The sequence below is a fragment of the Lagenorhynchus albirostris genome, chromosome 4 (assembly GCF_949774975.1).
Source record: "Lagenorhynchus albirostris chromosome 4, mLagAlb1.1, whole genome shotgun sequence".
Classification (NCBI taxonomy): Eukaryota; Metazoa; Chordata; class Mammalia; order Artiodactyla; family Delphinidae; genus Lagenorhynchus; species Lagenorhynchus albirostris.
Genome location: NC_083098.1, coordinates 74078586 through 74092921, shown reverse-complemented (window position 1 = coordinate 74092921; position 14336 = coordinate 74078586). Strand labels below are relative to the sequence as shown.

The 14336-nt window shown below is 37.9% G+C and overlaps 1 long non-coding RNA gene across 1 annotated transcript in view; it reads right to left on the bottom strand.

The window, feature by feature from the left end:
• The window catches only part of LOC132519342 (uncharacterized), a 79097-nt gene that overhangs the window by 7435 nt on the left and 57326 nt on the right, over nt 1–14336 (bottom strand). The window contains exon 3 of the long non-coding RNA XR_009540150.1: nt 869–924. This is a non-coding gene — a long non-coding RNA (uncharacterized LOC132519342). The remainder of the gene's footprint in view (nt 1–868; nt 925–14336) is intronic.

Genomic DNA, 14336 nt, shown 5'->3' with positions numbered 1-14336 from the left:
AGCGTAACGTACCACAATGTTCATTGCAGCTCTATTTACAATAGCCAGGACATGGAAGCAACCTAACTGTCCATCAATGGATGAATGGATAAAGAATATGTGGCACATATATACAATGGAATATTAATCAGCCATGAAAAGAAACAAAATTGAGTTATTTGTAGTGAGGTGGATGGACCTAGAGTCTGTCATACAGAGTGAAGTAAGTCAGAAAGAGAAAAACAAATACCCTATGCTAACATATATATATGGTATCTAAAAAAAATTAAAATAAAAAAGGTTCTGAAGAACATAGGGGCAGGACAGGAATAAAGACGCAGACGTGGAGAATGGACTTGAGGACACGGGGAGTGGGATGGGTAAGCTGGGACAAAGTGAGAGAGAGGCATGGACATATATACACTACCAAATGTAAAACAGATAGCTAGTGGGAAGCAGCCTCATAGCACAGGGAGATCAGCTCAATGCTTTGTGACCACCCGCCTCAAAAAAAATCTCAGTGAGATGGTTGAAAAAAAGAAAATTTAAAATTCTTTCTTCTATGCCTGTTAAGATAGAAATTTAACAACTCTATCCGTATGAATGGGTCAAATATTAAATAAAAATATTCTTTCAGCAACTGGAGTTCATAAATGGGTGAATAAGCTTCACTGGAGTGTCAGGTACACACACAAACATAGACACGTACACACACAACACCCTCATTCAATTTCATGTATAAGCAAACATTACCTTATGCCCTTGGGAGTTATTTTTAGCAATCTTTAGCCAAACTGGTTTTGCTTGGCAAACTATAACCCCTACAGGTGGCACCTATTCTCTGTGAAGTGTTTCCTTTTCCCAGAACTGAGACTTTGGCACCACGTACCTCCTTACCCTTTTCGACATCTGTTTCTACTTATGTGCCAGCTGAGGCCCCCTGACCTGTGAAAGGAAACAAAACAAAGGTTCATGGTCATTGTCTACCAAAATGCCATGTTTTGGTCCACCCAGACCTTGGAAACACAGATTAGGAAACGGGATGCCAAGCATTGGGCCACCTTACTAAGGAGCTGTGGAAAAAAATATTTCCCTTATTCATCAGATTGTGTTAGATAAAAAAATAAGTCAGGAGTCTAGAGCCTAGAGAAGTCAATTTACAAGTGACTAAGTATTCACTACCATTTCCAAAGCATTGAATATTGCTTCAGAGGTGCTACAAGGGATATAGAGAGGACCAAGCTTGCCTTGAAGGGGTTTATAAGATTACAAGCAAGTCAAAAAACATACCTTAGAAAGTCAATCTGTAAGGCTAAATACACAGCATGTCAAATTTATAAGACAAACAATTAGTATCATAGGCATTTCTTAGAAGGAACAAAAACTGAGAGTTGGAAAGGATAGGAAAACCTCAGTGGTGGTAAGACTCGAAGAAGAAAAAAATTACTTATTTTGTGACCAATGAAATCACTTTCTTTTAAATACTTTACCAGGATAAAAATTACCAAGCCACATCTCTCCTAAGAGCTGAACTAAGTGACACCCAAGAAAATCCTTGTCCATATTTCATAAATATATTTCCTTTTGCTTCTCTTCTTTTCCTACAGTCAGCTTCCAATTATCTGTAGCATTTGAGGATAGAGACTAAAGAGGACAAATCTAGGGACATGTCATACCCTTTATTTTTGCCTTCAGGCTCTGTTTCCAGTTTTCAAAACTTTGCTTTTGAAAACTTAGGTAACAAGAACCAAAGTGTAATGATTTGAAGACATACATGCACAAGTCTGCAAAGTTGCCTATAACAAGTGTATTCATTGCAATGTTAGATGATTAAAAGGTTTTGAAAACAACCTTAATATTCATCAATAAGGATATTGCAAATGGAAAAGATCAAACTGCCAAGCAGTAATGTCTCGTATGATCCCATTTAGTTAAAACAAAAAAGGACATCTGTACCTCATGAATGCCCCTCATACACCAATCATTTCCAGGAGGCAATGTGAGAAATTGTTAACAATGTGATATTTGTGAGAGCAGTAACTGACTTTTACTTTTTTAATATTTTCAGTGCTGGTGGAGTTTTTAAAAGTATATCACATTTATACTTAAAAAATAATTTAATCTACATGTACATATTGACATTTTTGTTTTTCAAATATTCTTCTTTGTCAATGAATGACCTAGAGATATCCACTCAAAGTGAGGCAGAATGTTAACAGAAGGTTAATAAAAATGAAACATTAGGGCTTCCCTGGTGGCGCAGTGGTTGAGAGTCCGCCTGCTGATGCAGGGGACACAGGTTCGTGCCCCGGTCCGGGAAGACCCCACATGCCGCGGAGGGGCTAGGCCCGTGAGCCATGGCCACTGAGCCTGCGCGTCCGGAGCCTGTGCTCCGCAATGGGAGAGGCCACAACAGTGAGAGGCCCGCGTACCGCAAAAAAAAAAAAGAAATATTAGGCATGAAGAATGGTCACTACACACAGACTTTTTTTATTTCAGGATATAGGTCATTCCCTTACAGAAAATCAAAATTTCCTCAAGCAATAGATGGATGAATATTTTGACTTTTAGGCGCTAATAAATAGTTTAAAACCTCAGAAGCTTGAGTTCCGTAGCTGAAAAAAATGTGCTCATAGAACTAACCATAAAATGTGAGAGATTAATGGTTTAAGAAGTGGGAAACATGTTGCTATGATGCTCTCTTAGCTGATGACATTCTGTGACAGCTGCCAGCCTTGAGCAAGATTGAGGAGTTCCAGATGTCCAAGTGGCCTTTCTCCTTTGCCTGCTGGAGATCCGAACAGGGCAGCTGGATGGCCATGAACTCTGTGTGGGGGATGAGGAGGTAAGTGGGAGAGGCTCAGCCCGTTCTGCTGATGCACCGGTTCAGGGAAAGTTAGATGACACAGCCCTTTGCCTTCCTCTTGGCTTGAATAAAATCAGGAAAAGTGGTTTAGACTCAGTACTTTCTCTGCTCTCCTCAGGGTCCACATGTTTCCTGACCCTTGACCTTTTTTTCTGTTCAGGGGCAGTCACCTGCACATGGGCTTAGCTGACGATGACATTCTGCCCATCTCTATGTCCTGGACCCATCATTGTGCTTCATCAGGCTGCCCATGTCTTCTGCGGGTGATTTGCTTCATGTCCAGCCATCATATGACCACACCATCACTTAACTACACCATCACCTAACCATACCACCAAGCTGGGGGTTTTTTTGTTTAAGAGGAACAAAACTTTTTGGAGGATGTCTCTGTAAAACCAACTAGCTAATTAATTTACACAGTTAAACATAACACCCAGGAAATTAGTTGGACCTCCTTAATTTTTAAGAGCATATAATGGCCAAACCTTTGAAGCTGGTGATAAAACATCACTCAACACTGGCTGTTCAATCCTTTCTTTCCTTCTAAATAATGATATACAAATTTGGGGCCTCCAAACACAGGAATGGGTTTGCACTGTACCCATCTGTCTGGTTACATCCTACAGGAAGTAAGATGTGTGTCATAAATCCCAAATCATAATATAGTGGAAAGAACACTGAACTCAGAGTCAGAAAACCTGATTTCAATACCAATTCTGCCACTCACATACTCTGGAAGAAATAAGGGAGAGGATCTTCTTTAGCAAAATAAAGGAGAGGACCACTAACGTTATGGAATGTTTTGTTCTGTAGATCAGTGGCCAGCTAGGGGGATGGATTATACCAGGTTGCTTTTTCTACTCCATCCAGAGATCTACAATCAGGCCATCACACAATGTCCTGGAATGAGACAATTCCCCCTCATTCTGGTAAAGAAACAGAATCAGTTACATTACCTGTCAATTACGCTATTCTCTGAAAATCTCAGTGTGTTTTCATGAATTATATTGTACCTCAATGATGTAAATAGAAAACTGGGTTAATTTTCTCTATGGTGGCTTGAGAACCTTAGTGTGACAGACAGATAGATGGAAGATGGTAGGTAGGTAGGTAGGTAGATAGATAGAAAGATAGATAAATAGCTGATAGATAAACAAACATAGGTGATGGGAGGGTAGGTAATGGATAGATGGGTAGACAGAATTGAGGTTCTGAGCATGGTCTCTAGAGTCAGCCTACCTTGGTTCAAATTACAGCACCACACCTTTCTGACTGCATCACCTTAAGCAAATTACTTCACCTATTTGTGACTCAGTTAACTTAATGGCAAAATTCAGATAGTAACGATAGTACTTACTTCATCAGGTGGTTGTCAGGATTAAGATTATTCATGGAAAGTTTTTAGCATATGCTAGACATATAATGTGCTCCATAAATGTTAACAATTGATATTGTTTAGGAAATAGTGTATATGTTACTCTTTCACCACCATTCCAACCACCCTCCCTCTAACACATACCCAGAGGTAACCACTGCTAGCAGTTTGGTTTGTGTTTTTCTATTATATACATAGATATGTGTACACAAACACACATCTTTTGTGTTATCACTTCCAAAAGTGGATTGTACAAAATACATTGTTTTGAGACTTCATTTTTTTGTTGTTTAGCTATATGTCTTGTAGAGCTTTCCCCATACCAGATATAGACACTATCAATACACCAAAATATGTAAATTCATGTCCCTATGGATGGGCATTTAAGTGGTCTCAAATTTCCAGTGGATGTCCTTTAGTATATCTTTTTTCTCATGTATGACTAAATCTGTAAGACAGATTACTCTCTTGCTGAGTCATAAGGTATATGCACTGAAATGTTTTATATACACTGCTGTTTCATTCCCTACAAGGACATTATCAATTTATATTCCCATGAACAATTTATGAGCATGTCTGTTTTTCCACACCTTTTCCAACACTGAATATTGTTAATTTTAAAATCTGCCAAAAATAAAATAAAATCTGCCAATCTGGACAGGAATAAAGACACAGACGTAGAGAATGGACTTGAGGACACGGAGAGGGGGAAGGGTAAACTGGGACAAAGTGAGAGAGTGGCATAGACATACATACACTATCAAATGTAAAATAGATGGTTAGTGGGAAGCAGCTGCATAGCACAGGGAGATCAGCTCAGTGCTTTGTGACCACCTAGAGGGGTGGGAAAGGGAGGGTGGGAGGGAGACGCAAGAGGGAGGGGATATGGGGATATATGTATACGTATAGCTGATACACTTTGTTATAAAGCAGAAACTAACACACCATTGTAAAGCAATTATACTCCAATAAAGATGTTAAAAAAAAAACCTGTCAATCTGATGGGCAAAATATGGTATTTTATTTTAATTTACAACTCCATGATTAATTTTGAGATTAAGCAGACTTTGTTAAACCTTTATTGTTTTACCTTTTCTCTCAATCATTTACCTGAAAACGTTCCCAGTAAGTGTGAACAAGGCACTGTAAACATCCAGCTGGTCACGTGATCACTATCCTGGGTACCCATTTTCTCATGTTAGCACCAAGGAAGGTTAACAAAGAGGAGAGAAGTTTTCTATTAGATAATTGCATCTTTATTCTTTGCTATTTTTTGTATTTTGTTCCTTCTATCATGTGACTTCAAAATCTAAAAACTGAAATTGGTACTATTCTAAAAATACTATCTTATGAATAGTTTGCTCAATTACATGGGAAAAATCAAATAAAACCTAAATGTTCCTATCATAGCAAATTTCCTTTAAAATCTCAACGTCAACACTCATTGTTAATGGGAACACGGGGGAAAAGGGTATTCTCAAACAGCGCTGGTAGAAATCCTATGTGCTGCAGTCTTTAAAGGAAGCAGTCTGTTAAACCATCTATTAAAATTTAAAGTATGTGTACCCTTTTGCCCCAGAATTCACTCCTTGGAATCTAACTATAGATATGACAGCACTTGACTGAAAGGTCATACGTACTAGGTCAGTGCTCAATTTTCAATGTGAATATGAATCTCCTGGGGACCTTGTTAAAATGCAAAATCTAATTCAGTAGGGCAGGCTGGAACCTGAGTGTCTGTATGTCTGTAAAGCTCCCTGGCACGTTGCCAGTTCATGGACCACACCTGAGGAGCAAGGATGTTTACTGTAGCACTGTTTATTCAAAAATTAAATTAAAACCGGAAACAATGAGTGAACATTCATTGATAGGCTCAATAAGTTATAAAACACCCATATCACTGAGTATTTTGCAGACATTTAAAATAAAAACAAAAGTACACTGGTTGATTTGGAGGAAATTCCACAAGCAATGTGCAAAAAAATAGTATAAGATGATCCCATTTTTATAAAATAGTGATCAAAATTCCCTTTGCGTATGTGTGTATATGTAGGATTATATTATCATGGAGAAAACATGAGAGAATTTTTTTTAGGTTATTAGTATTAATTACCTCGTGAAGGGGATGAAGGTAACGTGAGAAGGAGGCATAAGATAGCATAGAAAAGGGAAAAGAAAATCCAAAAATTTATACTAAATCGTATGTTTAAAATAATATTAATGGAAACTAATGTATATGTATGAGTACATGTGTAAAGAAATTTTAAACATTTAAGATAAAGTTAAAGAAATAAAAAATAATTAACAACATTAAACAAAAAAATCAAAATCTAGGTTCTTATCTCCCACTAATTAGCTTTTTGAGTTTGGTCTCCCACTAACAGTTAGCGATGACTTAAATATCTCTAGTAATTTCTATGATCCCATCTAGTTCTAAATTCTATGTTTTGGAAAACATTCTGACAGTTCCTCAAAAGGCTAAGCCTAGAGTTACCAGCAATTCCACTTACAGGTATATACTCAGGAGAAATGAAAATGTATGTCCACCCAAAAACTTGTACAAGAATCTTAACAGCAGCATTATTAATAATAGCCAAAAAGTGGAAACATCCCAAATGCCCATGGACTGCTGAACGGATAAAGAAAAAGTGGTTTATCCATGCAATGGACTATCATTCGGCAATGAAAAGGAATGAGGTACTGATACATGCTACCACATGGATGAAAGTTGAAAACATTATGCTAAATGAAAGAAGCCAGTCACAAAGGACCACATATTATATGATTCCATTTATATGAAATGTCCAGAATAGGCAAATCTATAGAGACGGAAAGTAGATTAATGGTTGCCAGGGGCTGGGGTGGAAGGTGGGAGCAGGGAGTGGGGTGGTGGGAAGATTAAGTTGGGGTGGGGAGGGGAGGGTGATGGCTAAAGGGTATGGATTTCCTTGGGGAGAAATAAAACTCTAAAACTGATTGTGGTGATGGTTGCATATATATCTACAAAGATACTAAAACCCACTGAATTGTACACTTTAGGTGGCTGAATTGTATGGTAAATGAATCATACCTCAATAAAGCTGTTTAAAAAATTCTATGACTAAAAATAAATTTTCTAATGTGAAAGAGCAAGTCACTCCCTCCATTTCTTGAGATTGTTCCTAATATTGGACTTTTGAATTTTTCTCCTAGAAAAGTAAAAAAAATCTTAACTTCTACTTTACCAGGAATTTTTATTCATTTTTAATAGTTTCTGGTACTCATGTCAATCTAATAAAAGGATATAATGGTTCCACTCTACATTAATGCTCACTAACCTTAAATGGACTTTGCATTCCTACTTTTTTCTTTCTCATTCTCCAGGAAACCTTCTCTAAGCTGTCTTTACTTCCTTCGAACCCTTTACTCCAACATTATGGGAAAAAGAAAAGCCATAAGTTGGAATGCCTCATCTCCCATTATCTATCATGTCGACCTACCTACATCTGTTCCTGTCCTATTTTTGTTTCTTCTGACCCCAAAATATCCCTTCTTCTGTGTTTTGGAACCCATCCTTTGCCACTTTCTTAGGACCCCAACACACAATAACCTTTTCTTACTCCACAGAGGTTTCACTGTCCATTCTGCTGCATTGACATTCAGGCTGGTCCCTGGAGCCACTGAAGTTTATGATGCTTGCCTTAAATTAATCGTGTGGTGTATATCTTTCATACTTTCTACACTTATAGAATATAAACTTATTTACCATATTTAAAGCTCTTAATATTGTTTTTTATAAAATAAAAGGGATCATAGAGTTAAGATGTTCTTTTTAGTAGCTATATGGTATTCCATTATATGAATGAGCTATAACTTATTCAAGTATTCCTTGATAGGCATTTGGATTGTCTAGAGCTCCCTGGTAAATAATTTTGCAATATACAACTTTGTAAGTAAATCCATATGTCTGGTGCTTTTGTTTCTTTGGGCTCAATTCATAGTCGTATACTGCTAGGTCATAGCTTATGTCAATTTAAGTTTCAATGGGTACAGACATGTTTTAACAATTCCTAGAAAGTTTCAGCAATTCATCTCCCAACAATATATAAGGGTATCCTTCCCCCTAGCTCTGGCCTATATTGAATGCTATCAATATATTTTAAACTCTCATATCAAATATTTTAAACTTTGATCAATTTAATGGGCCAAAACAAAAGGTCAGTTCATTGTTCCTTGCATTTCTTGAGTACCAGAGAAGTTAAAAACATAGACCTCTGGCAAGATAATATCTCAAAATGTTAGTTTACACGGTTTCCGTGTTCTCTCCCTGGTACCTTTGAACTCTGATGGTTATTTTTCTATCACCCCAGCCCCAAGCCCACTCTAAGCTGCAACAGAGACTCAAAGAAGCCTCAGGCCCAAGTGTAGAACAGGAAGACTTTAATGCTTTTGCTCTCCCAAAGGCTAGATAGGACTCCGGCTTGAAGGTGGAAATTGGAGGCAGAAGACCCATCCTAACTAGGGGCAGAGAAAGGGATGGGAAGGATTCCAGGTCACAACGTAGGAAGGAGAAATATCTTCTGCTCAGAGGACCAGGAAGCAGAGCAGCAGGAAATCACTGCCAGGTAGCTTTTCAGCGTTCACTTTCAACGACTCACTCCCCAGATACTGACAGCCCTCCACCCAAGAGTCCTGGACTCTCTGAACATAGGATAAGGAATTTTAACATCTTGAAAGGTGATAGGGGTGGAAGGTGGGGTGATGGAGACAAGAAATCGGGGTGGGGGAGGAAGAACTTAAAGGAAAACCTTAGTTCCCTGACCAAAGCAAAACCAAACAGAACTGGGAGTTTCCCTAAAAGCCTATTAGCACCGTACATGTTGCCACTGTTATCTATTTATTTATTGTCCATTTGCATTTTATCGTCTCTGAATTGCCAGTCCATATCCTTTTCAACTGGACTTTTCTAAAAATGTCATTTTATAAAACATCTTTGTAGAGTACAAACACTTTTTCTGTGAAATGTAGTGCAAATATATTTCCTTTTTGGTAACCACTGAACTTTTGATTTTGCTCATGGTATCCTGTCAAGAGAAATTTGGGGTTTTGTTTTTAATGTTGTCAGATCAATATTTTTCTTTATTTTTTCTGGAATTTCTATCTTGCTTAAGAAAGTCTCTCCAATTTCAAGATTATATAACTGTTTTTCTGCATTTTCTTTTTATAGTATATGTTATAAAGATGTTATTTTATACAGTTAGATTTTTAATCCAGCTGGAATTTCAGTGTTTATACTATAGCATAACCCAGGTAATGATCTGATTTTATTGCCTGGGTTCAAATCCTGACTCCACCACTTCTTAGCTGTGTGACTTTGAACCAGTTACTAAACCTCCCTATGTTTCATTTCTTTCATCTTCAAATGGGGATAAAAACAGTTTTGATGTCAAAAGGCTGTATTGAGGATTGAGTTAATACATGAAAAGACCTTAGAATAGTATGTGGCACACAGTAAATGCTCACTAAGTGCTAGCTGTTAACTGACCCAGTGAAAAAATCCTGCCACCATTTTTTTAACATCTTTATTGGAGTATAATTGCTTTACAATGGTGCGTTAGTTTCTGCTTTATAACAAATTGAATCAGTTATACATATACATATGTTCCCATATCTCTTCCCTCTTGCATCTCCCTCCCTGCCACCCTCCCTATCCCACCCCTCTAAGTGGTCACAAAGCACCGAGCTGATCTCCCTGTGTTATGCGGCTGCTTCCCACTAGCTATTGATTTCACATTTGGTAGTGTATATATGTCCATGCCACTCTCTCATTTCGTCCCAGCTTACCCTTCCCCCTCCCCGTGGCTGCCATCATTTAAGCAATTTTTTAGTCAAAAAATGCCGCTTTTAGCAATATAAAGTCAGCATATATATTTAGATCTGTTCCAGATTCTCTTGTGTTCCACTGATCTATATATGAATACCATATTGTTGGGTTTTTTTTTTTAACATCTTTATTGGAGTATAATTGCTTTACAATGGTGTGTTAGTTTCTGCTTTATAACAAAGTGAATCAGTTATACATATACATATGTCCCCATATCTCCTCCTGCTTGCGGCTCCCTCCCTCCCACCCTCCCTATCCCACCCATCCAGGTGGTCACAAAGCACCGAGCTGATCTCCCTGTGCTATGCGGCTGCTTCCCACTAGCTATCTATTTTACGTTTGGTAGTGTATATATGCCCATGCCACTCTCTCACTTTGTCCCAGCTTACCCTTCCCCTCTCCATATCCTCAAGTCCATTCTCTGGTAGGTCTGTGTCTTTCTTCCCGTCTTACCCCTAGGTTCTTCGTGACATTTTTTTTTCTTATATTCCATATATATGTGTTAGCATACGGTATTTGTCTTTCTCTATCTGACTTACTTCACTCTGTATGACAGACTCCAGGTCTATCCACCTCACTACAAATAACTCAATTTCGTTTCTTTTTATGGCTGAGTGATATTCCATTGTATATATGTGCCACATCTTCTTTATCCATTCATCCGTTGATGGACACTTAGGCTGCTTCCATGTCCTGGCTATTGTAAATAGTGCTGCAATGAACATTGTGGTACGTGACTCTTTTTGAATTATGGTTTTCTCAGGGTACATGCCCAGTAGTGGGATTGCTGGGTCATATGGCAGTTTTTTTTTAGTTTTTTAAGGAACCTCCATACTGTTCTCCATAGTGGCTGTATCAATTTACATTCCCACCAACAGTGCAAGAGGGTTCCCTTTTCTCCACACCCTCTCCAGCATTTATTGTTTGTAGATTTTTTGATGATGGCTATTCTGACTGGTGTGAGGTGTACCTCATTGTAGTTTTGATTTGCATTTCTCTAATGATTAGGGATGTTGAGCATTCTTTCATGTGTTTGTTGGTAATCTGGATATCTTCTTTGGAGAAATGTCTAATTAGGTCTTCTGCCCATTTTTGGATTGGGTTGTTTGTTTTTCTGATATTGAGCTGCATGAGCTGCTTGTAAATTCTGGAGATTAATCCTTTGTCAGTTGCCTCATTTGAAAATATTTTCTCCCATTCTGAGGGTTGTCTTTTCGTCTTGTTTATGTTTTCCTTTGCTGTGCAAAACCTTTTAAGTTTCATTAGGTCCCATTTGTTTATTTTTGTTTTTATTTCCATTTTCTAGGAGGTGGGTCAAAAAGGATCTTGCTGTGATTTATGTCACAGAGTGTTCTGCCTATGTTTTCCTGTGATTTATGTCACAGAGTGTTCTGCCTATGTTTTCCTCTCAAGAGTTTTATAGTCTCTGGTCTTACATTTAGGTCTTTAATCCATTTTGAGTTTATTTTTGTGTATGGTGTTAGGGAGTGTTCTAATTTCATTCTTTCACTTGTAGTCCAGTTTTCCCAGCACCACTTACTGAAGAGGCTGTCTTTTCTCCATTGTATATTCTTGCCTCCTTTATCAAAAATAACGTGACCATATGTGCGTGGGTTTATCTCTCAGCTTTCTATCCTGTTCCATTGATCTGTATTTCTGTTTTTGTGCCAGTACCATACTGTCTTGATTACTGTAGCTTTGTCTGAAGTCAGGGAGCCTGATTCCTCCAGCTCTGTTTTTGTTTCTCAAGATTGCTTTGGCTATTTGGGGTCTTTTGTGTTTCCATACGAATTGTGAAATCTTTTGTTCTAGTTCTGTGAAAAGTGTCATTGGCAGTTTGATAGGGATTGCACTGAATCTGTAGATTGCTTTGGGTAGTACAGTCATTTTCACAATGTTGATTCTTCCAATCCAAAAACATGGTATATCTCTCCGTCTCTTTGTATCATCTTTAATTTCTTTCATTAGTGTCCTACAGTTTTCAGCATACAGGTCTTTTGTCTCCTTCGGTAGGTTTATTCCTAGGTATTATATTATTTTTGTTGCAGTGGTAAATGGGAGTGTTTCCTTAATTTCTATTTCAGATTTTTCATCATTAGTGTATAGGAATGCAAGAGATTTCTGTGCATTAATTCTGTATTCTGCTACTTTACCAAATTCATTGATTCGCTCTAGTAGTTTTCTGGTGGCATTTTTAGGATTCTCTATGTATAGTATCATGTAATCTGCAAACAGTGACAGCTTCACTTCTTCTTTTCCGATATGGATTCCTTTTCTTTCTTTTTCTTCTCTGATTGCTGTGGCTAAAACTTCCAAAACTATGTTGAATAATAGTGGTGAGAGTGGGCAACCTTGTCTTGCTCCTGATCTTAGTGAAAATGGTTTCAGTTTTTCACCATTGAGGACGATGTTGGCTGTGGGTTCGTCATATATGGCCTTTATTATGTTGAGATAAGTTCCCTCTATGCCTACTTTCTGTAGGGTTTTTATCATAAATTAGTGTTGAATTTTGTTGAAAGCTTTTTCTGCATCTAATGAGATGGTCATATGGTTTCTCTCCTTCAATTTGTTAATATGGTGTATCACACTGATTGATTTGCGTATACTGAAGAATCCTTGCATTCCTGGGATACATCCCACTTGATCATGGTGTATGATCTTTTTAATGTGCTGTTGGATTCTGTTTGCTAGTATTTTGTTGAGGATTTTTGCATCTATGTTCATCAGTGATATTGGCCTGTAGTTTTCTTTCTTTGTGACATCTTTGTCTGGTTTTGGTATCAGGGTGATGGTAGCCTCGTAGAATGAGTTTGGGAGTGTTCCTCCCTCTGCTGTATTTTGGAAGAGTTTGATAAGGATGGGTATTAACTCTTCTCTAAATGTTTGATAGAATTCACCTGTGAAGCCATCTCGTCCTGGGCTTTGTTTGCTGGAAGATTTTTAATCACAGTCTGAATTTCAGTGCTTGTGATTGGTCTGTTTATATTTTCTATTTCTTATTGTTTTATTATCAGCTTTACAACAAATTTTAAAATCTGGTGGGGCAAGTCCCTCTCCCTAATCTTCTTTTTCAAAACTTTCTTGGTGATTTTCCATAGTATTTATGTAAATAAACTTTAAAGTAATATTGTCCTAAAATATTCATCTATACAAACTTAAAAATTTTTTTAAATAATTTTGGAAGGAAGAATAGAACTAAGATACCAGCTTCACCCTGTCTGGAAGGGAACTAGTACCAAACTAGTACAGAACTACTACCAAAAGTGGAGATCAAGTCTATTGTGATTTACTCGAAGGCACTCACAACTTTTGACATAGGATGCAAATTCCAGAAGTTGCTGGGGGGTAGGGGGGCGATCCCATTCATTCATTCATTCAAACAAATTCCACTATTTCGCTATGCATTGCTCCATTATGGAAATCCAAAAGCTTACACCGGCAAGAGGACACACAGGCAAAACAAGTCACTTAGAGGCAACTGTCACACCAAATTGTCCTTAATCTGGAGAAACGCTAGCTTCTCCCAACACCTTACCCATTCGGAACAACACAAGGATTCTTATGTGTTTACTTTAAACTGTGTTTGGCATGTATGCTTTCTAGGATAAAATAGTTTATCTGGATTTGCAAAATCATTTCCTGTCGTTCCAAGATCAAGCACCATCTTGACTGTAAACATGTATTCTTCTGTCCGCCCGAGCAACTTAGAGGGCACCAATTCAGGTTTCCCTTCCGATCGTGACCAGGAAGAGGCCCAATAAATATTTCAAACATAAAAGGATTGTTATAACAAAGCGGTCTTAAAATCCTCCTGGGTTATCCGAACAGCTTTCCGTTTCATTTTGTTTTCACCTCTACCCTCCCTGAAACTGGAAGAGGTTTTTTTCCTCAGGATGAAACAGAAGTTTATTCACAGAAGGGCTGAGATTAGAAAAGAAAATGAACAACAAAAGCAACAACAAAAAAGTGGGACTCTCATAAGTAAAGGTATAGATATGAAGGGGGAGAGAAAGTTACGTGAAGAAGCTGATCTGACCACAGGCCAGCCTTGGTAATCCCTGTTCAGGATGTACCTCTTGATAGCAAGCAACTCCTGCCTCAATGACAACTCCATGTATTTGTGTTATAAACACAAACCCATCAAAGCATGTATTACACACATCTTACTGTCACATGGCAAATGGTGCCTGGCTTCCAAGATAAGCTTTATGGAGAGTGAAGAGGAAGGGACAAGAGAAATAGGTGAGAGGCCT